The sequence below is a fragment of the Salvelinus fontinalis genome, chromosome 20 (assembly GCF_029448725.1).
Source record: "Salvelinus fontinalis isolate EN_2023a chromosome 20, ASM2944872v1, whole genome shotgun sequence".
Lineage (NCBI taxonomy): Eukaryota > Metazoa > Chordata > Actinopteri > Salmoniformes > Salmonidae > Salvelinus > Salvelinus fontinalis.
The window spans coordinates 26,363,334-26,390,478 of NC_074684.1; the positions used below are offsets into that span (position 1 = coordinate 26,363,334).

The 27,145-nt window shown below is 43.5% G+C and overlaps 1 long non-coding RNA gene across 1 annotated transcript in view; it reads right to left on the reverse strand.

Annotated features, from left to right (window-relative positions):
- Positions 1–320: 320 nt before the first annotated feature.
- Positions 321–27,145, reverse strand: part of LOC129817596 (uncharacterized) — a 33,976-nt gene continuing 7,151 nt past the window's right edge. Inside the window, exons 3-4 of the long non-coding RNA XR_008753741.1 lie at positions 21,025–21,156; positions 321–4,009 (exon numbers count right to left, since the gene is read on the reverse strand). This is a non-coding gene — a long non-coding RNA (uncharacterized LOC129817596). The remainder of the gene's footprint in view (positions 4,010–21,024; positions 21,157–27,145) is intronic.

The following is a 27,145-nucleotide window of genomic DNA, read 5'->3' on the forward strand; positions in this document are numbered from 1 at the left end:
ATAAAGACAGATTGAGAGAGACAGAGACAGAGAGAAACACAGTGATGTGGGAGGCACAATAGAGCTGTGCTTAGAGGTCTAAAGGGTATAGAATGGGAAAATATATACAGTACCAGTAAAAAGTATGGACACACCTACTCATTCCAGGGTTTTTCTTGATTTTTACTATTTTCTACTTTTTATATTTGAGATTCTTCAAAGTAGCCACCCTTTGCCTTGATGACAGCTTTGAACACTCGCTTGGTATTCTCTCAACCAGCTTCATGAGGTAGTCACCAGGAATGCATTTTAATTAACTTTGAAAGTTTCTTCAAGAGCAGTCGCAAAAATCAAAGTTTATTTGTCACGTGCGCCAAATACAACAGGTGTAGACCTTACAGTGAAATGCTTACTTACAGGCTCTAACCAATAGTGCGGGGGAAAAAATAAGGTATGTGTGTGTGTGTGGGTAAGTAAAGAAATAAAAACAGTAAAAATACATTTGAAAAAAGAGTAGCAAGGATATATACAGACACCTGTTAGTCAGGCTTATTGAGGTAGTATGTACATATAGGTATCGTTAAAGTGACTATGCATATATGAACAGAGAATAGCAGAAGCGTGAAAAGAGGTGTTGGCGGGTGGTGGGACACAATGCAGATAGCCCGGTTAGCCAATGTGCGGGAGCACTGGTTGGTCGGGCCAATTTAGGTAGTATGTACATGAATGTATAGTTAAAGTGACTATGCATATAAGATAAGAAGAGAGTAGCAGCAGCGTAAAAGAGGGGTTGGGGGGGGCACACAATGCAAATAGTCCGGGTAACCATTTGGTTACCTGTTCAGGAATCCTATGGCTTGGGGGTAAAAACTGTTGAGAAGCCTTTTTGTCCTAGACTTGGCACTCCGGTACCGCTTGCCATGCGGTAGTAGAGAACAGTCTATGACTGTGGTGGCTGGGGTTTTTAACAATTTTTAGGGCCTTCCTCTGATACCGCCTGGTATAGAGGTCCTGGATGGCAGGTAGCTTTGCCCCAGTGATGTACTGGGCCGTACGCACTACCCTCTGAAGTGCCTTGCGGTCGGAGGCCGACCAATTGCCGTACCAGGCAGTGATGCAACCGGTCAGGATGGACCATCAAGCGCTGTGATGAAACTGGCTCTCATGAGGACAGCCACAGGAAAGAAAGACCCAGAGTTACCTCTGCTGTAAAGGATACGTTCATTAGTTACCAGCCTCACAAATTGCAGCCCAAATAAATACTTAAAGTAATAAACATATCGCAACATCAACTGTTCAGAGGAGACTCTCACAGGGCACGTGTGAAAGTGAAACCATTTTTGAAATACTATAAAAGACTGAGATAATGGGAAATGAAATGAGAGATGGCTGATATTGCTCTGTTGGAAGATTTGGCACACACTGCATTTCGCAGAAAGCGTGTTTTTAGAGACAGGTGGGACTTTTTTGCAGAGGGTACGGATTGGCTCATAAGATACCGTTTCCCAAAACCAATCATATAGGATCTTTGTGAGGATTTCAGAAACATATGCTATTCTGGTGCACATCAAAGTGCTATCGGCATCTCACATCCCTCGATGAGCTAATGTTTTGGATGCAATCTTCGGCAAAATGAACTAACATACAATTTCCAAACACCATCGCACAGCAGGTTAAAGTCAAGGGGGGTTTCTCTGCCATCAATGGGTTCCAAAATAGCCTACAAACGAAGCAACAGATGACGCCCACATCGCCATAAAAGCATCATCCCAAAACGAACAGAAAAGGCTTCCACTATGTGCAGGTTATGTGATGCTCAAAAAAATGCTGCTGAATGTGGCGGCAAGGTGACCAGGTGTAATGTACGACTCGTTCATTCTGCAGAACAGCAATATGCCTACAGCAGGGAGCTGTCTCTACAGCTGGATGGATGGCTTATTGGTTTGTTGCCTACTCATTTGAAGTATATTTGCCATTGCTAAAGCAACTTGAATTGTCCTAATGGTCCTCTCGTTGTAGCAGTTTTACTGGTCAAACCACAACTGAGCGAGCCAAATCAAACCTTTTGGTTTTACTCAATTGGATTGTGATAGCTGCAGCTGTTTCTAATCTTCAATTGTATCTGTAACTTATGACACTTTGTCTTTTGTGTGTATTTAGTATTTTATGTACATGCTGCTACTTCCCTGTTTAGTCTTCTTGCCAGGTCGCCCTCGTAAAATAGGTTTTTAACCTCGATGGGTCTTACCTGGTTAAATAAAGGTTCAATAAAAATGATCTGACACTAGCACCTCTACTAAAGCCTTTTTTCTTTGTTTTTTTCAGTTGCACCTTTGTATGGCTATTTCATGATACAGTGTTGTAAAGGGTATTAAAAGGGATGATTTTGACCATATATGGTTAATTAGGCGCGTTTCGAAATGTAAATAGTCATGGTCATGCACAAGCACTGAGAACAACTGGTATTTATCAAAAGTTATCTCCTACCAGTGTGCTATGATGCTCGTGGGACTGTTTGATAAATCACACTTCTTCTATGCGTACGGACATTCTAAACTCCGTGAGTAAGTAGTATTTTAGAATAGTTCTACCCAATATTAATAAATGAGGCCCCAGGACTTTGGTCTGCATCCAAATTCCTTATAGTGCACTACTTTTGTCCCAAATGGCTGCACATAGCGCACTACCTTTGACCAGAGCCCTATTGGCCCTGGTCAAAAGTAGTGGAATATATAGCAAATATAGAGTGCCATTTCAAATCAAATCAAATGTTATTCGTCACATGCGCCGAATACAACAGGTGTAGACCTTACAGTGAAATGCTTACTTACAAGACCTTAACCAATAATGCTTTAAGAAGTTAACTTTTTTTTTTCATAAGTAAAAACATTTTTTGAAAGTAAAAGTAACAAATAATTCAACAGCAGTAGTAAAATAACAATAGCGACGCTATAAATCAGGGGGTACCGGTACAGAGTCAATGTGAGGGGGCACCGGTTAGTCAATGTAATTGAAGTAATATGTACATTTAGGTAGAGTTAAAGTGACTATGCATAGATAATAAACAGAGAGTAGCAGCAGTGTAAAAGAGGGGTCTGGGTAGCTCTTTGATTAGCTGTTCAGGAGTCTTATGGCTTGGAGGTAGAATCTGTTAAGACCTTTGGACCAAGCGCTCCGGTAACGCTTGCCTTGCAGTAGCAGAGAGAACAGTCTATGACTAATGTGGATGGAGTCCTTGAATTTTTATGGCCTTCCTCTAATACCGCCTGGTATAGAGGTCCTGGATGGCAGGAAGCTTGGCCCCAGTGATGTACTGGGCCGTACGCACTACCCTCTGTAGTGCCTTGCGGTCGGAGGCCGAGCAGTTGCCATACCAGGCAGTGATGCAACCAGTCAGGATGCTCTCGATGGTGCAGCTGTAGAACCTTTTGAGGATCTGAGGACCCATGCCAAATATTTTCAGTGTCCTGAGGGGGAATAATCAAATCAAATGTATTTATGTAGCCCTTCTTACATCAGCTGATATCTCAAAGTGCTGTACAGAAACCCAGCCTAAAACCCCAAACAGAAAGCAATGCAGGTGTAGATACACGGTGGCTAGGAAAAACTCCCTAGAAAGGCCAAAACCTAGGAAGAAACCTAGAGAGGAACCAGGGTATGAGGGGTGGCCAGTCCTCTTCTGGCTGTGCCGGGTGGAGATTATAACAGAACATGGCCAAGATGTTCAAATGTTCATAAATGACCAGCATAGTCAAATAATAATAATCACAGTAGTTGTCGAGGGTGCAGCAAGTCAGCACCTCAGGAGTAAATGTCAGTTGGCTTTTCATAGCCGATCATTAATAGTATCTCTACGCGCCTGCTGTCTCTAGAGAGTTGAAAACAGCAGGTCTGGGACAGGTAGCACGTCCGGTGAACAGGTCAGGTTTCCATAACCGCAGGCAGAACAGTTGAAACTGGAGCAGCAGCACGGCCAGGTGGACTGGGGACAGCAAGGAGTCATCATCCCAGGTAGTCCTGAGGCATGGTCCTCCGAGAGAGAAAAAGAAAGAGAGAATTAGAGAGAGCATACTTAAATTCACACAGGACACCGGATAAGACAGGAGAAGTACTCCAGATATAACAAACTGACCCTAGCCCCCCGACACATAAACTAATGCAGCATAAATACTGGAGGCTGAGACAGGAGGGGTCAGGAGACACTGTGGCCCCATCCAATGATACCCCCAGACAGGGCTAAACAGGAAAGATATAACCCCACCCACTTTGCCAAAGCACAGCACCCACACCACTAGAGGGATATCTTCAACCACAAACTCCCCATCCTGAGACAAGGCCGAGTATAGCCCACAAAGATCTCCGCCACGGCACAACCCATGGGGGGGGCGCCAGCGCCAACCCAGACAGGAAGATCACGTCAGTGACTCAACCCACTCAAGTGACGCACCCCTCCTAGGGGCGGCATGAAAGAGCACCAGTAAGCCAGTGACTCAGCCCCTGTAATAGGGTTAGAGGCAGAGAATCCCAGTGGAGAGAGGGGAACCGGCCAGCCAGAGACAGCAATAGCGGTTCGTTGCTCCAGAGCCTTTCCATTCACCTTCACACTCCTGGGCCAGACTACACTCAATCATAGGACCTACTGAAGAGATGAGTCTTCAATAAAGACTTAAAGGTTGAGACCGAGTCTGCGTCTCTCACATGGGTAGGCAGACCATTCCATAAAAATGAAGCTCTATAGGAGAAAGCCCTGCCTCCAGCTGTTTGCTTAGAAATTCTAGGGACAATTAGGAGGCCTGCGTCTTGTGACCGTAGCGTACGTGTAGGTATGTACGGCAGGACCAAATCAGAAAGATAGGTAGGAGCAAGCCCATGTAATGCTTTGTAGGTTAGCAGTAAAACCTTGAAATCAGCCCTTGACTTAACAGGAAGCATATGTAGGGAGGCTAGCACTGGAGTAATATGATCAAATATTTTGGTTCTAGTCAGGATTCTAGCAGCCGTATTTAGCACTAACTGAAGTGTATTTAGTGCTTTATCCGGGTAGCCGGAAAGTAGAGCATTGCAGTAGTCTAACCTAGAAGAAACAAAAGCATGGATACATTTTTCTGCATCATTTTTGGACAGAAAGTTTCTGATAGGCTTTGTCGTGCCCTCTTCACGACTGTCTTGGTGTGTTTGGAACATGATAGTTTGTTGGTGATGTGGAAACCAAGGAATTTGAAGCGCTCAACCTGCTCCACTGCAGTCTCGCTCCTTGAAAGTGGGAATCATTTGGGATCAGTTGGATATCTTCTCTGTTCTGTTATCCCTCTGAATATCTTTAATAGGCCACATTTAGAAGAAAAACGGGCCAGGTGGTGTCCTGACTAACTCCAGCAGGCTACGCTGTCACTGGCCACTCTTAAAACACAACCTTCCCAATATAATGTGGCTGTTCAAGATTTTGGCTAGGCAATCATTACAAAATTATTTAATTGCTAGAGAAGGACAGAAAAGGTGATCGACTGATGGTTAAAATGGGCGACGGTAAAACAGCCTCCAATGTGGCCTGAACAGAATTAATATGCACTGTGGATAGACCAGTGATACCTAGATTCTAATATTTAAAGTACTCTACGTCTAGTCAACTATGAAACAATATACAGACTCTATATAGAATGTCTGTTTTGGCAGATGTACAATATACTCAGGTAGCGTTTGCTCATTTCAGAACAAAGCCAACAACACAAAAGCAAATAGACATTTGCTCATCACAAACACTGTTAAACAAACAAACTTTACTTAAGCGCCATTTCATCAAAACGACAACGCTTGTTTCTGTGGCAGATTCGCTGTACAATCCAAAATAGTAGAGAGTTCAAATCAAATGTCAAACTAAACTTGCCAGCTAGCAGCATTATTGGAGGGTTACTCTTCCAAGCTTATAAATCCGATTTTGTAAATTGAATAGTCTTTGGGGTCTAGGTCACTTGGCTATCAAGAAAGAATGGTTGTTAGGCTTACACTTAGCATAAGTCACCTTATTTCAGCTGCCAAGAGATAACCAGTACCCATTTCAAATCATTCAAAAAGTGAACTTTTGAACTCCCATTTCAATCATGAACATGTGTTACAATGCATTGTACTTCACTGTATTGTAAAGAATGTTATGCTCTGCTGTGAAAGTCATTCATAAGCATCATCAAGCAGATAAATGATCTGTGCAACTATGAGGCGTGAATACGATCAAAACATCTCCTAGACCATAAATCACGATAAGTTACAATAAATCTCTTTCAGCCAAAACAAAACAACCGCTGCCTAAAAATGGCTTCTTGCCAGACAAGTTGGTCCTGTCTTTACAATCCCATCTTATGTCATGAGGTCTGTGTAAACTGTGGAGCGCAGAGAAGAGCAGAGCAGATAGGCTTAGTGAATAAAATCCTTCCTGATAGCCATCTGATCTGGCCTATTGTAGCCAGCACTACAGAGTTGGACAACACTAGCCCACACTGCCGTCATCACCCCAGCTGAAGACAAGGAATTGATTTCTCTTCTGCCTCAGAGAAAGCCACTCGTTAGAGTGTCTTTCAAGGCGGTGGACTGACAATACAGCGATTTCTCTGACAGCTAATCGATCCCATCTCATCCACGAATGAATTCTCCGAGTTCTATATGACTGCATCTTGACCGCTTCTAGTGTGAGAACATTTACTTTTGTTACAAGACAAAAAAACACCAAGCTCCTTAAGCTTGTCTCAAAATCCACACTATTCAAATCTAGGCTATTCTCTGTGGAAGAAAATTACTTTGCAGTTCTTTAGGAAACAGTCTCTTGAGGTCTTGGCTCAGTCAGAACCGATGTGATGTAGTGAATATCTAGACATTGACTCACTGGATGAGTGTAACATCAACCTTCTGAGGGGCTTATTACATGGGTTGAACTGCACTATTTCATCCATTTCCCCAAACTGTGTATTGATAGCTAGAAACCCCACACGCTATAGCCCCCTCTGCCTACCTGCTTGAGGGCCTGACACCAGTGAGTCCAGTCCACCTTCTCCTCAGTCACCTCTCTCCCCAGCCGGTCCTTACACAGGCACCTCTGCTCTATTTACCAGGTCTGTTTATTCCTAAAAGCCCAGAGCAGTCAGTCAGAGCAGTCAGTCTGTCTGTCCTCAACATGTCAGTCCTGCGGTTCAGCTCCCAGTCAGCCAGCAAGTGGCAGGACAGGACAGGACAGGACACAGTGCAACCTGAACCCTGACTCATGTACCCAGAACCACAAAACAGATGACACATAGCTTCCTGGTCGAGTCACACCAAACACAAAGAATGGGCCGGATGGATCTCTGCACTCAGCATTAAGGAGATGGATTGGGGGTAAAGCAAAGCCCTGCGACTGACTAGCATCCTGTCCAGGGGGTGTACTTGTAGTCTAGACACTTCTGTGTTTTGAGAAGGCACATAGGAGACCACCAGAGAAGAGGGTATGGTAATACTCCACAGATCAGCCCGCTCTGTCCTTCAGCTTAGCACGTAGCTAAGCTGTATTGACCTATACACAGAGAAACTGGAAATGAAGAAAATCAAGTAAACCTTATGTGAGCCAGAACGCCCCACAGGGCAGATGTCTATCTACTGTTTCTGTAGCATGAGGCAGATTGATGTTGCTAGAGTCTACTGAACAGCAAGCACAGAGAAAAACACAATGTCTAACATGATAATACATTATCAGCTTACCTAGCTCTTTTCTTTAGTTTTCAATTACAGATGTTTGGAAAATGTAATGCAAACTTTGAAATAAAAATGGCCATGTTATTTAAGATGGCTCTCAGTAAAGACACAGAAGTAGGAAATCCCTTCAGGGTCCATGATTGTGCTTCTATATATTCTCTGCAGTCTGCCTAGATAGGCTGTCACATGTGTTTGCTCTAGTGCTCATCAGCAGAGTGTGTGAGAGTCTATCTAGGACTGCAGAAGGGGGTGGCAATTTACCGGCGCACCGGTGACTACGGGCTTTGTCTCCTCATAACATGACTTTGATCAAACAGCTTGATTTTCCCCCTCGGTTAGAGTTCTAATGACATCTCTGCTGCTTTGAGGGGCTGAGGACGACTTTGATCCCGGCTATTTAATGGTCCAGCAATCCCTCTGCTGCAACTCCTAATCTGATCGTTCTTCAAACCTGTCACTGGCCTGGGCTGAAAAGCAATAGGCAGGACGCACCAACTGTGTAGAAAATACATATACACACACACACACACACACACACACACACACACACATACATACATACACTGCTCAAAAAAATAAAGGGAACACTTAAACAACACAATGTAACTCCAAGTCAATCACACTTCTGTGAAATCAAACTGTCCACTTAGGAAGCAACACTGATTGACAATAAATTTCACATGCTGTTGGTGGAAATTATAGGCAATTAGCAAGACACCCCCAGAAAAGGAGTGATTCTGCAGGTGGTGATCACAGATCACTTCTCAGTTCCTATGCTTCCTGGCTGATGTTTTGGTCACTTTTTTGCAGTGCGCTGGCAGTGCACCTCCTTGCACAAAGGCGGAGGTAGCGGTCCTGCTGCTGGGTTGTTGCCCTCCTACGGCCTCCTCCACATCTCCTGATGTACTGGCCTGTCTCCTGGTAGCGCCTCCATGCTCTGGACACTACGCTGACAGACACAGCAAACCTTTTTGCCACAGCTCGCATTGATGTGCCATCCTGCATGAGCTGCACTACCTGAGCCACTTGTGTGGGTTGTAGACTCCATCTCATGCTACCACTAGAGTGAGAGCACCGCCAGCATTCAAAAGTGACCAAAACATCAGCCAGGAAGCATAGGAACTGAGAAGTGATCTGTGATCACCACCTGCAGAATCACTCCTTTTCTGGGGGTGTCTTGCTAATTGCCTATAATTTCCACCTTTTGTCTATTCCATTTGCACAACAGCATGTGAAATTTATTGTCAATCAGTGTTGCTTCCTAAGTGGACAGTTTGATTTCACAGAAGTGTGATTGACTTGGAGTTACATTGTGTTTAAGTGTTCCCTTTATTTTTTTGAGCAGTGTATATATATGAGAGCGAGAGTGAGACGGCAGTTTGTTATAGCCTACACACACACACACATAACGTCTCGTAAATGTACGAGGCAGAAATGTATAATGAGAGACATAGCTCAGTCAGAAGTGCCAGAGTTATAATGAACATCAGCATCATGAAATGCTGGGAGCCATAAGTCAAGTTCCCTAGCAGCCTCGTAGGCTTGCTGGATAGGAGGGGTCCCCAATTACATTCAGCTGTGGGCTGCTTACAGGGTAAGGAAACCAATATGCTTCAGCCACGTAGGCTTGCTGGATACAATATATGGGGCTTCAGCACAGTGCATGTCAGCTGGGAAAATAATCAATGCCAAAATAACTTGACTTTTATGCAGAGATAACCACACACGCATGCACACAAACATGTACACGTAAGCATGCATACTCATGCTCACAAGCTTGCTGGCACAGAGACATGAACAAACATACACTTTTTCTCCTGACCAACAGGGGAGGACAAATTGGCAGAGGACGGTGTTTTCCCTCAGGTGCACTGCACACCATGCATTACTAGGCTATTACGAGTTTGATATCCTCACGAACAGTCTACTCGTCAGTTTTTCTCCTTTTAGAAGTCCCCAGAGCAGATAAAACAACTATTCCTTACAGATGTAGGATCTTAATTTGATCACTCTTTTGTGGCTACAAATTTTCCTGCACAGTACAAAATGCAAACTTGTAGTGTATTCAAGGTTTAAAAAGGCTAATAAAGTTTGTAATTTCCGATTTAAAAATGTCAGACTTGATTTGCCCTAAAGAAAAATGTGCGTCACTGGTACGGAAACTGTTCCTAAACAACGGTGTCTTTCTTCACTTATTACACTACTGCTGACTCAGACGTGCTGGAAATCACTGACCTCACTGTCCTTTGTATGAGTTTTACAGTGAGTGAAAAGCTAAAATGACGACCAATTGTTTTAGTACAAAAGGACTCTTCTTTGTTTTTTTCTGGTAAGAATAATGCACCTAGAAAGAGGAGTTTGTCTTTGTAAAGGTCTCCGGTCTTGCAGGACACCCTCAGAGTGTGTGGGTGTGTGCGTATGTGTGTTCATGCGCATGTGTGAGAGAGAGGAATATTTGTCCTGACAAGTCTCTTTGCAGTAAACCCAGGGCATAGGCAGGGTCTGTGTCCCCCTCAGAAGGTGGCTATATTTATATCCTGATGTACTGAGGGTATGGCATGTCCAAAGCAAGGTTTCTGACTCGATCACTAACTACTGGAGGATGTGTGTGTGTGTGTGTGTGTGTGTGTGTGTGTGTGTGTGTGTGTGTGTGTGTGTGTGTGTGTGTGTGTGTGTGTGTGTGTGTGTGTGTGTGTGTGTGTGTGTGTGTGTGTGTGTGTGTGTGGTTAGAGTCTCAGCTGCTGACTCTGTCGTGGTATGGCAGGCATTGTCCCTCAGCTGAAATATCTTATGCACATGCATAACTGCACATTAGCCTTCAGGCTGCAATGGCGACATGTACAGTATATTATGATGAAAGTGCTTGCATCAGAAAGAGTCATTGAGAAATGCAACGGGAAGTGGGCTGCTCTTAAGTCTATACAAATATCTAAAAATGACACATCTCAAACTGACAATGACGACATATAATTACGCTCTCAACTTTCAGAGATTGGGGCAGTCTGAATCCTCCCCAACTCAGGGAAGATTATCCTACTCAACTTTCTGTGGTCATCCTCCCCAACTCAGGCAAGATTAGCCTAATCTATCCCAGTAATGAAAGGGGAAGCTAATAACTGTGTGGGCTTTTAGGCTTTGGTAAAAAAAAAAAAAAAAAAAGTGTTTGAAGTACAGATATCGCGCTGGTGACATTTAGGGATGAAAACTAAGAGGTCTGCTTACTGTTTTCTGGAGCCAAATAGAACCGCTTTTAGCTGCCATGCATTGCCCTTTACAAGAACAAGCTCTGACGCTCATGTCCTCCAGCTCTTTGCCTGATGGCTCAAACTGAATTTTTCCGCTGCTCTATCGTTCACTACATACTTCAGTCTGAGAAGGCTATCATTGAAGTAATTTGCGGTGATGTCAAAATGTTGTACAAAACAAAGTCATCAGCAATTGGATCATTGGATCTCCAGCCAACCAGAGTATCAAAGCCAATGCAGAATTTTCAACACCTGTCAGGGTTTCCGTTAGCCGGTAATAGTCGACTATTTGCCTATAAAAAAATTCAGCCGATAAATAAAACTGGTGCCAGCCAATTACCTGAACTAACCGGTGCCTCTGCACATTAACTCTGTACTGGTACCCCTGTATATAGCCTCACTATTGTTATTTTACTGCTGCTCTTAAATTATTTTTGACTTTATTTCTTAAGTTATTTTTCTTAAACTGCATTGTTCCAGACTTAAGACTGGGCTAGCTAGCACTAAATTAGACCAGGGCTGTCCCTGGCTAAAAAATAAATCTTGGCCGACCGAGAGTCGTCTGTTCCTTCGACCAATCAATTGTGACTGACTGCTCGACTAAAGAAATGTTGGTCGACCAACAGCCTATTGACCAAACAATCGACCAGTCGACTAAATGGGCCCTAAATTAGACAAAATACAGAGGTTTGCTGCTTGGACCCCAAGTCTGATAGATCATATTCAGGCAATGGGGTCTGTCCTTGGAGTAACCCCTGTTTTAGTAAGAGGAAAAAGACAACCATCAGTAAATAGCAGAGCCATATATCTAAATACATGGCTCTGGTAAATAGTGTTTGTACTAATTACAAAATGACAAGGCCAGCCACTGAACAACCATGATTTTAACTTTACATAACGCACAGTTCGACCCCCTGTGCAGGGCAACAGGGGGTAGGCATAACACACAGTTATGCCTACACTCAGTGTTCTAGTGCTATTGAAGAAGTGGTGAGTGACTGTTTGTACTGTTTGTCCTATGGGCATTCTGTACTGTGTGTGACTGTCATGGCCTGTTACAAAGCAACACGGGTCCCAGATGGCTGGGCTTATTTGTATGCTACACTGGTTGAAGGGTAGGGGCAGCCCGCCCACCCGCCACCGTGGGGGCGCACTTAGGGTTCACGTCCGACAGACAGCTCTCCACAGCGCTCTGCCTGCAAACTGGAGCCTGACTGCTAAACTTTGTGATGGAACAACCCTACTCCCTTTTTAAATCTGCCAATGAATTAATAATGTCTTAAAGAAGAGTAATCATTCTTCAATTGATTTTCATTACTAGAGACCTACGGCAAACCCACTCTTTGGGTCAGTATAAGGCTAGATATAGTAGCCTACGGCACATACTTGTAGAAAAACCCATTAGAAACGCTATCATTCTCATAGTAATCATGTTTACAATGTCCACCGGGCAACAAAACATTTATCCAACAATTTTATCCCAAGTGACTTCTTCTCAGAGTACAACCAGATCATGTAGAGCTCCGACTCATCGTTGAAACAATTTTAAACATAATTGAGCATCATCTCCCTGTCATCCTGAGAACTGTGTTATAATTAGGCGTTTCTAGACAGCTACATTAACAGAGAAGCAACTAGTGACATGGTTTATAAAAGCACTTTTTTTGTCCCTGGGCAACCTTTACCCAGCCCTGCCTGTGTTACCATGGGAAGGTTCTAGCCTAACAGACAGATGGCCAGGGGATGGTGCATTCATTGTAAAAAAAAGAAAAAAAGAAGCCAACTCAACCAATTGCTGAATCAGCGTTATTCTGTGGGGTGGACTTAAAAGGACAATAATAGGAGCTGTTCTAAATATCAGAGTAAGAAATTGACGGACACCATGAAAGCGCCAACCAAGTTTACTCACCCCAAAGGATCAAACCGCTGAACTGACAAATATTACTTCCCCCAGTGGTAGTATATATACACCCCACTTTGGGTGGAGTCTCCTCCTCATCTCTAAACATTACATCTTTATTGCTAGGCAGGAAGTTAAGTGAAAAAGGCAATAAACTGTTCCTTCTCCCTTAATGTGACCTGACCTCGACCCCCTTCCTCACTAATCCACAGCTCTCCACCTTTATCAGTGCCTGCCAACATGCGATTGTCTTCCCTACATTTCAAGCTTAACTGCATCCACCATATACATTCCTCCTACAGATAACCATTAACTTCTGGTGTAGACCCAAGACTACGGCACCCCTCATGTCTCTAGTATAACTAATGATGAATAATATTTAAAGTTGAGAAATCCGAACCCATCAGAGCTAATCTGTTAAAGTTTGTTTACTCAACAAACTCTGCTCGAAGTGAGCTGAATTTGAAAAAGCTTGTTGAGTAAAATTCAAAATTCATGTTTGCTTTCAAAGGCAACAAACGTAAAAAGCCAACTTAACCCAAGGCTTAAATCAACGTTATTATGTGAATTGAGGACTTCAAAAGGCCTAGAATTTGAGCTAATGTGTTAAAGTTGGTAAATTACAAATTCATGTTTGCTCAACCATGTTCATCATTATCATATTACCCAGCATGCTCTATTGCAGGTAGATTTTTCAGAATTGTTTGTTTCAGTACTTGTGTTTTTGCATGTGCATTGATTGGTTGATTTTTAATCTTATGCTACACAAAAAGATAAAATACATTTTCTAAAGCAATCCAATCTGTTATTTGGACATTTTGCAGCCGTTAATGAGATGGCTGTTCCAGTTTATATGATTTAGGTAGTTTCCTTAGCCCAGCTGTCATTCTCAATGCATGTTGCAGGTGATTAAAAATAAAAAAGGCCCTGGTCAAAAGTAGTGCAGTATATAGGAAATAGGGTGGCATTTGGGATAGATACTTTAAGTCTGGCTCACATTTCTATGTTCTCCATGGCCTGGCCTGGACACAGAGTCCCTGTGGCCAGAGCTAGAAAATAGAGCTTGCTCGCTAATGAAATACTATGGTGTTGTTTGTTCAAATGTTTCCACCCTGGAATTCAGGTGTGATCTCACTGCAGCTGGGTATTTCAGTGATTTTAAATGTCTTCATTACAGGAAGTCCAAAGTCATTTTCAAGCAGCCTAAATGTCCAATAAACTGGACTCTATCATACTCTAGTGAGAGTGATTTCAGACTGAATTTCAAACAATAGAGAATATACTGATTCTGAGGACTTTGTCAAGAGGAAGACAGTAAGTACAGTCTGTTTTCTGTTATTGGTTTAAACAAAAAGGTAAGAGGATTTTGGGGTGGACAGACTGAGACAGATGGGCTCTGGGCTTAGAGCCAGGGCTAGATTCGAATGTGTTCAGTCTTCAAACTTTATTTCCCAGGACTCAAACACAGCTCTACATAAGTAGGATCTTAATTTGATCACTCTTTTGTCACTGAGAATGTTCCTATAGAGCAGGAAATGCTAACTTGTTGATAATTCGAGGTTTAAAAAGACTTCAAGTTTGTAATTTCCACTTTAAAAATGTCAGATTTGATTTGCCCTAATGAAAAATGTATCAACCCCTACAATAAAATTCCATGAATTATAATCCACATAATAATTCACGATTCCTGTTGCTGCAGGATTATTTTCCTGCTGTAGCAAACTGGCTCAAATTCAAAATCAAATCAATTAAACATGTTTTTAAATATATTTGCCACGAGCAGAATTTGCAAATAAATTCATTCAAAATCCTACAATGTGATTTTCTGGATTTTTTTTCTCATTTTGTCTGTCATAGTTGAAGTGTACCTATGATGAAAATTACAGGCCTCTCTCATCTTTTTAAGTCGGAGAACTTGCACAATTGGTGGCTGACTAAATACTTTTTTGCCCCACTGTATATACAGTGTGTGCAAATGAAGTAAGGAGGTAAGGCAATAAATAGGCCCTAGTAGAGAAGAAATTACAATTTAGCAAATTAACACTAGAGTGATAGATGTGCAGATGATGATGTGCAAGTAGAAATACTGGTGTGCATAAATTAAAACAATATGGGGATGAGATGGGTAGTTGGATGGGCTATTTACAGATAGGCTGTGTACAGCTGCAGCGATCGGTGAGCTGCTCAGATAGCTGATGCTTAAAGTTAGTGAGGGAGATCTAAGGTCTCCAACTTCAGCGATTTTTGCAATTCGTTCCAGTCATTGGCAGCAGAGAACTGGAAGGAAAGGCAGCCAAACGAGGTGTTGGCTTTGGGGATGACCAGCGAGATATTCCTGCTGGAGCGTGTGCTACGGCTGGGTGTTGTTATGGTGACCAGTGAGCTGAGATAAGGAAGAGCTTTACCTAGCAAAGACTTATAGATGATCTGGAGCCAGTGGGTCTGGCGACGAATATGTAGAGAGGGCCAGCAGACGAGAGCATACAGGTCGCAGTGGTGGGTGGTATATGGGGCTTGGGTGACAAAACGGTGATCGCAAACTGGATGCAGTCTGAGTAGAGTGTTGGAGGCTAATTTGTAAACGACATCGCCAAAGTCGAGGATCGGTAGGATAGTCAGTTTTACGAGGGTATGTTTGGCAGCATGAGTGAAGGAGGCTTTGTTGCGAAATAGGAAGCTGATTCTAGATTTAATTTTGGATTGGAGATGCTTAATATGAGTCTGGAAGGAGAGTTTACAGTCTAGCCAGACACCTAGGTATTTGTAGATGCCCACATATTCTAAGTCAGAACCGTCCAGAGTAGTGATGCTAGTCGGGTGGGCAGGTGCGGGCAGCAATCGGTTGAAGAGCATGCATTTAGTTTTACTAGCGTTTAAGAGCAGTTGGAGGCCACGGAAGGAGTGTTGTATGGCGTTGAAGCTTGTTTGGAGGTTTGTTAACCTGTTGAGGCTAGGGGGTGCTGTTGTCACTATTTATGTAAATCGTGTAATTTTTTAAACGGCTTCCTACTAAATTCTTGATCGTACAATATGCATATTATTACTATTATTGGATAGAAAACAGTCTATAGTTTCTATAGGCGTTGGAATTTTATCTCTGAGTGGAACAGAACTCATTCTACAGCAATTTCCCTGACATGGAGTCAGATTTCACACATTTTGGCCCCTGATCTGGAGTCAGTTTAAAGGCCACTGTTATAGCTATGAGCATACAGACACTGCTTACGTCTTCCCCTGGATGCCTTTACGTGATGACGATTTGAATGGTGTCGATTGCCCAATCACAGCCACTATAAATCAAAAAAACCTGTAGGTAGGAACTCTTTTCCAGCTGCGTCAGGCGCGCGGTGGCCACCGACCCGCACTTGTTCCAAGCATTAGTGTAGGGAGTAATATTTCTCCGGTCATGTTTCTACTCGTTATAGGAGTTAAAAACATCATAAGGTAGTTAATTTAAACCGTTTTATAGCAATTTATACCCGTTTAGTGCGATTTTGGGACATTTATTTCTGAGACACTTTGAAGCGTCGGGCAGGTTTCCAGTTCATGCCGAACGCAGTGGGCATTTCCACATGGCAAGAGGACAGCTTTCGACCAAAAGACGATTAGACCCAAGAAAGGATTCTTTGACCAAGATTCTGATGGAAGAACAGCTCAAAGTAGGAACAATTTATTATGATAAATCGTGTTTCTGTCGAAAAATGTTAATGGCTTAGGACGCCATCTTGTTTGACGTAGCTTCGCTTGGCGCAAACTGTATTGAAAAGTAAGGATAATTTAAAAAATGTAATTCCGCGATTGTATTAAGAATTAAATTGTCTATCAATCGCTGTCCACCCTGTATTTTTTAGTCAAGTTTATGAGTATTTATGTATAAGACTAGATCACTGTCTAATATGGTGCAGGACATTTTCTGACCAGCTGAGCTACTTTTGTCATTGTCTAACCATGATTTTGGTGGCTAAATATGCACATTTTCGAACAAACTGTATATGGATTGTGTAATATGATGTTACAGGAGTGTCATCGGAAGAATTCTGAGAAGGTTAGTGAAAAAATTAATATATTTTGGCGATGTTTACGTTATCGCTCTCTTTGGCTAGAATCAATGCTCTGGTAACGTTTGCATATGTGGTATGCTAATATAACGATTTATTGTGTTTTCGCTGTAAGACACTTAGAAAATCTGAAATATTGTCTGTATTCACAGGATCTGTGTCTTTCGATTAGTGTATGCTGTGTATTTTTACGAAATGTTTGATGATTAGTAAGTAGGTAAACACGTTGCTCTATGTAATTATTCTAGTCCATTTTTGACGGTGGGTGCAATTGTAAACTATGACATCTACCTGAAATATGCACATTTTTCTAACAAAACCTATCCTATACCATAAATATGTTATCAGACTGTCATCTCATGAGTTTTTTTCTTGGTTAGTGGCTATCAATATCTTAGTTTAGCCGAATTGGTGATAGCTACTGGTGTTGGTGGACAAAGAAAAGATGGTGGATTATGCTAATGTGTTTAGCTAATAGATTTACATCTTTACATATTGTGTCTTCCCTGTAAAACATTTTAAAAATCGGACATGTTGGCTGGATTCACAAGATCTGTGTCTTTCATTAGCTGTATTGGACTTTAATGTGTGAAAGTTAAATATTTTAAAAATATATTTTTTTTGAATTTCGCGGCTCTGCCTTTTCAGTGGGGGTGGGGGGGGGGCTAGCGGCACCCCAGTCCTAGACAGGTTAACACAGTGTCCAAAGAAGGGCCAGATGTATACAGAATGGTGTCGTCTGCGTAGAGGTGGATCAAGGAATCACCCGCAGCAAGAGCGACATGATTGATATATACAGAGAAAAGGGTCGGCCCGAGATTTGAACTCTGTGGTACCCCCATAGAGACTACCAGAGGTCCGGACAACAGGCCCTCCGATTTGACACACTGAGCACTATCTGAGAAGTAGTTGGTGAACCAGGCGAGGCAGTCATTTGAGAAACCAAGGCTGTTGAGTCTGCCGATAAGAATATGGTGATTGACAGAGTCGAAAGCCATGGCCAGGTCGATGAAGATGGCTGCACAGTCCTGTCATATCGATGGCGGTTATGACATCGTTTAGTACCTTGAGCGTGGCTGAGGTGCACCCATGACCAGCTCGGAAACCGGATTGAACAGCGGAGAAGGTACGGTGCGATTCGAAATGGTCAATGATCTGTTTGTTAACTTGGCTTTCGAAGACTTTGGAAAGGCAGGGCAGGATGGATATAGGTATGTAACAGTTTGGGTCTAGAGTGTCACCTCCTTTGAAGAGGGGGATGACCGCGGCAGCTTTCCAATCTTTAGGAATCTCGGACAATACAAAAGAGAGGTTGAACAGACTAGTAATAGGGGTTGCAACAATGGCGGTGGATAATTTTAGAAAGAGAGTCTAGCCCAGCTGATTTGTACGGGTCTAGGTTTTGCAGCTCTTTCAGAACATCTGCTCTCTGGATTTGGGTGAAGGAGAAGCTGGGAAGGCTTGGGCAAGTAGCTGCGGGGGGGTGCGGAGCTGTTGGCCGGGGTTGGGGTAGCCAGGAGGAAAGCATAGCCAGCCATAGAGAAATTCTTATTGAAATTCTCGATTATCGTGGATTTATCGGTGGTGACAGTGTTTCCTAGCCTCAGTGCAGTGGGCAGCTGGGAGGAGGTGCTCTTATTCTCCATGGACTTTACAGTGTCCCAGAAGTTTTTGGAGTTAGAGCTGGAGGATGCAAATGTATCTTTGAAAATTTCTGGTTGCTAAATTAAAATAAGGAAATAGTAACACAAAATAACAATAATGAGACTATGTACAAGGAGTACCGGTACCGAGTCAATGTGCAGGAGTGTGAGGTAGTTGAGGTATATACGTAGGGGAAAAAGTGAGTAGGCAATCAGGATAGATAATAAACAGAGTAGCAGCAGTGTATGTGAAGTGTAAAAGTGTTTATGTGTGTGTGTGTGTTGGAGTGTCAGTGTAGTATGTGTGGGTACTCTAGTGAGTGTGCATAGAGTCAGTGCATAAAAAGGGGGTCAATGTAAATAGTCCAGGTAGCCATTTCATTAACTGATCAGCAGTCTTATGGCTTGGGGGTAGAAGCTGTTCAGGAGCCTTTTGGTCCCAGACCAAGATCATACATCTGTAGATATTCATATAAAACACAAACTGCCCAACTGCATTGAGAGGCAAGGTGCAGTAACGGAGGCTTGATGTGTTATGCAATCCCCTTGCTGTGTTCTGAAGTGCAAATCACGCAGCTCAGCTCTCAACATACTGGCCTCTTCTCCAAAGCATTCGTGTATTATTGCATAGAGAGCATATTCCAAGCCTCTTAATCAACCCACAAGAGGCCTGTCCTTGGGTTATGTCTCCATTTTCATGCAAACGCTCAACAACAACACAGATAAGCTTGTAAACCAAATGAAGCCTGTTGTAGTTGTAATGTACTACAGTGCTAATGCAAGCCAACAGCCCATTCAAGGTCTTCTGTTGAGCGCACCTCAGCCCTCTCAACCCCATTACAGGGCTGTGTCCCAAATGGAACCCTATTCCCTCCATATAGTGCACTACTTTTAAATCAGAGCCCTATGGGCCCAGGTCAAAAGTGGTACAATATAAAAAGGTAATAGCGAGCAGTTTGGGACTTACTATGGAATTCCATACTCCCAGGGGGATGTACTCATTAGCCAGTCTGATGACTAAAGGGCTAAGGCACAGCAGTAGCTTTGCTGACCCGAGAGTACTTAGCACCTCTGAAACCTATTCTGCAAACAGAGTGGGCACCGATTTCACTTGTAGAATCGTGTGAAAAATGACGGGCAGTCAATCGTCTACAGCGAGTGGTCCCTAAAACACAGCGGCGCTGAATGATCGGCAGATGAACTCTAGATCCACATCGTTCAGCGCGCTGTTTTAAGGACCACCCTCTGTAGACGCTTGACTGCCGACATTTTTCATGCGATTCTGATGTGAAATCAGTGAGGACTCGGTTCTCAAATTACACTCAGAAGTGCTAACTATTCTCGGCCAGCAAACGCTATTGCTGTGTCTGAGCACTAAGTCTTCAAACGGTAGAAGTCTTCACAAGCAATTTAAGCCTCCCCTTATTTTGCGATGAGAGCAGGGGGGTCAAGTGCTTACAATTATCCAAGGGCACAATGGCTTTAAAGTGCTTTGAAGTATCAAGACATCAATGTTAGAGGGGTCCGAGGCAAGTCAACAATACCGAAAATTAAGTGAGCAATTACAGATAATCTGAATACATTATCATTAGACCAAATGACAGTGGTTTGTTCCTTATCAGGAAGTTCAGTTTGCAGATTCATTCTTCAGTGTATTCCATAAATGTTCTCCTATACCTCAGGCCTGCTACAGCCATAGTAGCAGCCAGTGTACTTAAATAGCCCAACATCAATATTCTCGGCAGAGAAAAGGTTGTTTTTATAAAGAAATCTGATGTGACAGAAATTATATTTTCTCATTCACTTGGTGCAGCAGCAATGTGTGTTTTGCTTTTGCTCAGGGCTGCTTCAGTAAGGGCTGTTATGAATGGGGTGTAGGAAAGACCCACGAACATGCATGACTGACTATCTCTCTACTGTGGGAGTAAAGCGACAAGGGAAGGAAGAATAATCTGCTTTCCTTTCCCCATTCACACATTAAAAATCCCCAGGACCGCTGGCGGCTGGGCTGTCTGTTTACACTAGCTTTCAGAGGAAATGCACCCACCATCACACCATGAAGGCTAGGATAATCAAATTTTATCAGTCACATGCACCGAATACAACTGTGAAATGCTTACAAACAAACCTTTAACCAACAATGCAGTTAAGAAAAATAAGAGTTAAGAAAATATTGACTAAATAAACTAAAGTTAAAAATAATACAAAAGTAACAATAACGAGGCTTTATACAGGGGGTACCGGTACCGAGTCAGTCAGACTAGCGCTGTGGGGACCACTGACAACTTTTTCTTCAACATTTACTTCAAGGAACTTACCTTTGTGTGTGTGTGTGTGTGTGTGTGTGTGTGTGTGTGTGTGTGTGTGTGTGTGTGTGTGTGTAAGAGAGTACTCTACATGTACATAATAAGCAGTACTATAAATTATTTGAGTCATCCTATACACTTGTAACATCCTCCCCCCGTGTGTGTTCTGGTCCTTACCTGGCAGGTGATCCAGACGTGCTCTGCCAGCCGGTTGATCTCAGACAGGACATAACGGATGAGCAGGGACCTCAGCAAGCTGTTCCCTCCCAGCAGGGTCAAACACTCTGTCAGCCTCTCCTCAACCTGGAACTGACAGAGGCCAGACGGACACACTTAAACATAGTAACACTCACACCACCACATACCCCATCACTCAACCTGGCCACTGCTGATCCACACAGGGTTACGAAGACCTAAACGCCTGTCAATTCAGTGGATTTACTTGTGCCAGCTGTCACCTACAGTATGAGTCAAACCAAAGAGTAGTTTGTTTGGTTTGGCCTTAGAGAGGGGGGTGAGATTATGGATTAGATGATGTTTTGGGAGATACCATCACCTTTTCTTTTTTGAACCAAGGCCTGTAGGGATTACATTTTGTTTGGAAAAACCCAGACATGTAGTAGCATGAGGTGGGAGCAGCGATTACAGTAAACAAGATTGCATTGATCAACACAGAGTTGCACCATCACTGCTAGCTAGCTCTAGTACAGTGTGTAGGATCTTCATCGGGGTGGGAAATGTACTTTTTGGTCCAACAAATCTATAATGAAGATAAATCACAGAAAACACTGTACCCCCACCCTGCTTTCAGCACTGTAGTGTTGAGATTCTATCTCCCAAAGCTGACAGACACACACAAATACATCTGTAGGCTACTGAGGATTTGTTTGGAACAGCAGAGATGAGAACGGTGATAGTATAACAATCTCTACACAGTGTCGATGCTATACAATAGGCTACTGTAAACACTATGATACAAGACGTATTCAGATCAGACTATAGATCTAAGGTTCCACATCTCCAAGAGAATAAACTAGACCTAATGTAAGCCTTCACATAAGAGACAGCCAATAACTGAGCTCCCTCAGAGAAAAAGGGGGACATGATAAAACAGTAAAAGTGAGACTAGTACGTGACCAGACAGAAAACCAAGCTGGGTGCTATTCTCAAAGACTGAAATTAAATACAGTCATGAAATAAAGCTAGTATTGCTATGAGAGTGACATTTGGCTGATGCCTCTGGGGAGTCAAGATATGCAATTTCATTGTCTGGGCGCTTCACTTCGGCTTCACCTCCACGACTATAGTAGACTGGCCTGTCTCTGGTACTCTAGTTCTCAGCCCCAGACAGCTGTGGAGCCATTACAGACAGACAGAGGAGCAAGGAATCCATTCAGACACAAGAGCCCCAGCATTGCCATCATCATCACCAAGGCTGGGGGCTGCAGTCAGTGTAAACGATATATAGGCTATGAATGTTGCCTATTGAGAGAGGCCTCTATAACTTAATTTCATCATCATGATGGAAACTGTCCATCTGTATTTCCATGGATAGAGAATACATTGTGTATTCAAAGACGAGGTAGAGATTTGATCAACATATCAGGCAGATATTCAGAGGCAGTAAAGGAAGACAACATGCTCAACACTAAATCCTTGTGTAAGCTAATGAAAACCGTGCGTGGAACCAAAAATCGATCACATGATACATTCAAATTCTAAGAGGCCTAAAGCACAATATAGAACATGAATAGTAACACAACTAACTTAAATTAAGGATTTCCTCCATCCATCCTGTAAGAATATATTTTTTAAATTTTATTTTTATTTTTTAATTTTTTTAAATTTTCTCCCCTTTTCTCCCCAATTTTCGTGGTATCCAATCGCTAGTAATTACTATCTTGTCTCATCGCTACAACTCCCGTACGGGCTCGGGAGAGACGAAGATCGAAAGCCATGCGTCCTCCGAAGCACAACCCAACAAAGCCGCACTGCTTCTTTAACACAGCGCACCTTCAACCCGGAAGCCAGCCGCACCAATGTGTCGGAGGAAACACCGTGCACCTGGCCCCCTTGGTTAGCGCGCACTGCGCCCGGCCCGCCACAGGAGTCGCTTTAGCGCGATGAGACAAGGATATCCCTACCGGCCAAACCCTCCCTAACCCGGACGACGCTAGCCCAATTGTGCGTCGGACCACGGACCTCCCGGTCGCGGCCGGCTGTGACAGAGCCTGGGCGCGAACCCAGAGACTCTGGTGGCGCAGTTAGCACTGCGATGCAGTGCCCTAGACCACTGCGCCACCCGGGAGGCCTCTGTAAGAATATTTTAAGATAATACACAACGCAGAGGACTAGAGGTCAATAGGGAATTAACGATCAATGGAAATAGTTTTTCAGTTCAACACCTGTTTAGAATCTGTGTAGGGGTTTCAGTCCTGGACTCCTAGCTACATGTGGCAAGATCTCATTGGTCTGAATCGTATATACATTGAGCATGAAACAGGATACTTATTATTTGGCCATTGGCCCAATTTTACTGCAAGGAATTTTAATTGATCAACGACAGGCTAGGGTTGGGGGTTATGAAGTACATCCTGTTACTTTGTTCTGTGGAGAATCATTGAGGACAGGGAAGAATGAACATTGACCATCTACTTTCTAGCATAACATCTATGATTTGTTATTTTTGAATAAACCTATTTTTCTCCCCCTGATTTGCTTTGGGGTCTGTGTTATTGAAGAATAACATCAACTGATAACAGTGCCTTTTGCATCCCTTTGATATTTTGTGCACAAACATTGAAGTTTCCCCGTTCATCTTTCCCTCGATTCTGACTAGTCTCCCAGTCCCTGCCGCCGAACAACATCCCCACAGCATGATGCTAACACCACCATGCTTCACCGTAGGGATGGTGCCAGGTTTCCTCCAGGCGTGATGCTTGACATTCAGGCCAAAGAGTTCAATCTTGGTTTCATCAGACCAGAGAATCTTGTTTCTCATGGTCTGAGAGTCCTTTAGGTGCCTTTTGGCAAACTACAAGTGGGCTGTCATGTGCCTTTTACGGAGGAGTGGCTTCTGGCCACTCTACAATAAAGGCCTGATTGGTGGAGTGCTGCAGAGATGGTTGTCCTTCTGGAAAGTTCTCCCATCTCCACAGAGGAACTCTGGAGCTCTGGTAAAGTGACCATCGGGTCCTTGCTCACCTCCCTGACAAAGGCTCTTCTTCCCTGATTGCTCAGTTTGGCCGGGTGACCGGCTCTAGGAAGAGTCTTGCTGTTTCCAAACTTCTTCAATTTAAGAATGATGGAGGCCACTGTGTTTTTGGGGACCTTCAATGCTGCAGAAATGTTTTGGTACCCTTCCCCAGATCTGTGCCTCGACACAATCCAGTCTCGGAGCTCTATGGACAATTCCTTCGACCTCATGGCTTGGTTTTTGCTCTGACATGCACTGTCAACTGTGGGACCTTATATAGACAGGTGTGTGCCTTTCCAAATCATGTCCAAGCAATTGAATTTGCCACAGGTGGACTCCAATCAAGTTGTAGAAATATCTCAAGGATGATCAATAGAAACGGGATGCACCAGAGCGCAATTTCGAGTCTCAAAGCAAAGGGTCTGGATACTTATGTAAATAAGGGATCTTTGGGCCTCCCGGGTGGCGCAGTGGTCTAGGGCACTGCATCGCAGTGCTAACTGCGCCACCAGAGTCTCTGGGTTCGCGCCCAGGCTCTGTCGCAGCCGGCCGCGACCGGGAGGTCCGTGGGGCGACGCACAATTGGCATAGCGTCGTCCGGGGTAGGGAGGGTTTGGCCGGTAGGGATATCCTTGTCTCATCGCGCTCCAGCGACTCCTGTGGCGGGCCGGGCACAGTGCGCGCCAGCCAAGGGGGCCAGGTACACGGTGTTTCCTCCGACACATTGGTGCGGCTGGCTTCCGGGTTGGAGGCGCGCTGTGTTAAGAAGCAGTACGGCTGGTTGGGTTGTGCTTCGGGGGACGCATGGCTTTCGACCTTCGTCTCTCCCGAGCCCGTACGGGAGTTGTAGCGATGAGACAAGGTAGTAATTACTAGCGATTGGACACCACGAAAAATTGGGGAGAAAATGGGATAAAAAAAATAAAAATAAATAAGGGATCTTTTTTATTTTTAATACATTTGCAAAAATTTCAAAAAAACTGTTTTTGGTTTGTCATTATAGGGTATTGTGCATTGATTTGAGGAAAAAACATAATTTTAGATAATTTTAGAATAAGGCTGTAATGTAACAAAATGTTGGAAAAGTGAAGGGGTCTGAATACTTTCCGAATACACTGTAGATAGGCTAGAAATGTTTTTTGTTGTTGTTTTTTTTACAATTGAAATGTTTTAGTGAAGCTTGCATTAATTTCACAAGGGGATTTATGTCTGAATTAAGATTAAGTCGTCAACCTTGTTACTTTATTTGGCACTTAATAGACACTTACTATAGTCTATTTATACCCCCCCCCCCTTTTTAATTATATTTTTACACAATTTAAAAAAGGGCACCAAATTGGTGGATCAACCCAGTTGTTACAAAACCACCATTCCCTAACATGGTAAACACATAGTTAACCAGCAGAAAGGCAAAGCTATTGTACAATGTGCTCTAGCCAGCAATAGGACTGGATCTGGCGTAATTTCCCGGGGGGAGGGGGTTTAATTTAAATGAATCAACTTTAAATTTAATGAGGGGTAAAAATAGAAAGTCACACAGCACTGGTGGATCCCACTACTTCCACGCCCACAATCGCAAATGACATCAACAAGCCCCAGCAGCAGCAGCTATTACGCTAATTACAGGATGGAGCTGGAAATCATTTCAACAACTCCTACGGTATCTACGTTGACTCCATCTCCAAAAAGAATTCCCAGCAGCAGTGACTCTCCTCCGGCATACAGCGTATTCGAGCGCCACCTAGAATCTACTGTAACAGGCCGGAACTACGAGGCCCCCTCCATCTGTGCCACATCTCCCCTCCTCCATCTTCAAAAAGAATACTCAGTAGTGACACTCCTGCTGAAACGACATAAAGCCTACCCTAATGTCATCGCTATGTGGCCACTAGAATGGCCCTATAACAGACTGGTACAAAACTATCTGGCTCCATGTGTGCACCGTGAGGTCAAGGAAGGTGTTTGCATCGAAACGGTGCAGCAACAAAACTGTTAGCAATGACTAAAACCATTACCCTTCCTCAGTCAATCAAACAAACTGTGTGCTTTTGGTCCTCAGCTCATGGTCCTCCTGGAATCAGAAGTTTTTTTTGACTCAATGAAGGAATGTAGTCAGATAAATGCTGATGAATGTCTTTCTCGAGCTGCGTATGTAACTGGTTCACCTCTGATGCTCACAGGCAATGTGTATTGGATGAGATTTCTGAATGTTCTTCGCCCAGCATACACCCCTCCAACCAGACATGATTTATCTACTCATTTGCTGGATGCAGAGTTCAACAGAGTTCAAGTGAAGGTCAAGCAAATCATAGAGAAAGCAGACTGTATTGCAATCAACTCTGATGGGTGGTCAAATGTTCATGGGCAAGGAATAATTAACTACATCATCTCCACCCCTCAACCAGTATTCTACAAGAGCACAGACACAAGGGACAACAGACACACCGGTCTCTACATTGCAGATGAGCTGAAGGCAGTCATCAATGACCTTGGACCACAGAAGGTATCTGCACTGGTGACAGACAATGCTGCGAACATGAAAGCTGCTTGGTCTAAAGTGGAGGAATTCTACCCTCACGTCACACCCATTGGCTGTGCTGCTCATGCATGGAATCTGCTCCTCATGCATATCATGGCACTGAAACAATGGATACAGTCTACAAGATGGCCAAGGAAATGATTAGGTATGTGAAGGGTCATCAAGTTATAGCAGCAATCTACGTCACCAAGAAAAGTGAGAAGAATAAGAGCACCACATTGAAGGTGCCCAGCAACACCCGTTGGGGTGGTGTTGTCATCATGTTTGACAATCTCCTGGAGGGGAAGGTGTCTCTCCAAGAAATGGCCATATCACAGTCTGCCAATATGGACAGCCCCATCAACAGGATCCTCCTGGATGATGTATTTTGGAAGAGAGTGGTAAGCAGCCTGAAACTCCTGAAACCTATAGCAGAAGCCATTGTGCGGATTGAGGGAGACAATGCTATCCTGTCTGCTGTTCAGAATCTGCTCGCAGATGTAAGAAAAGAAATCCGTACTGCCCTGCCCACTTCACTGTTGCTCCAAGCAGAGGAAACTGCAGTTCTGAAACACATCAAAAAG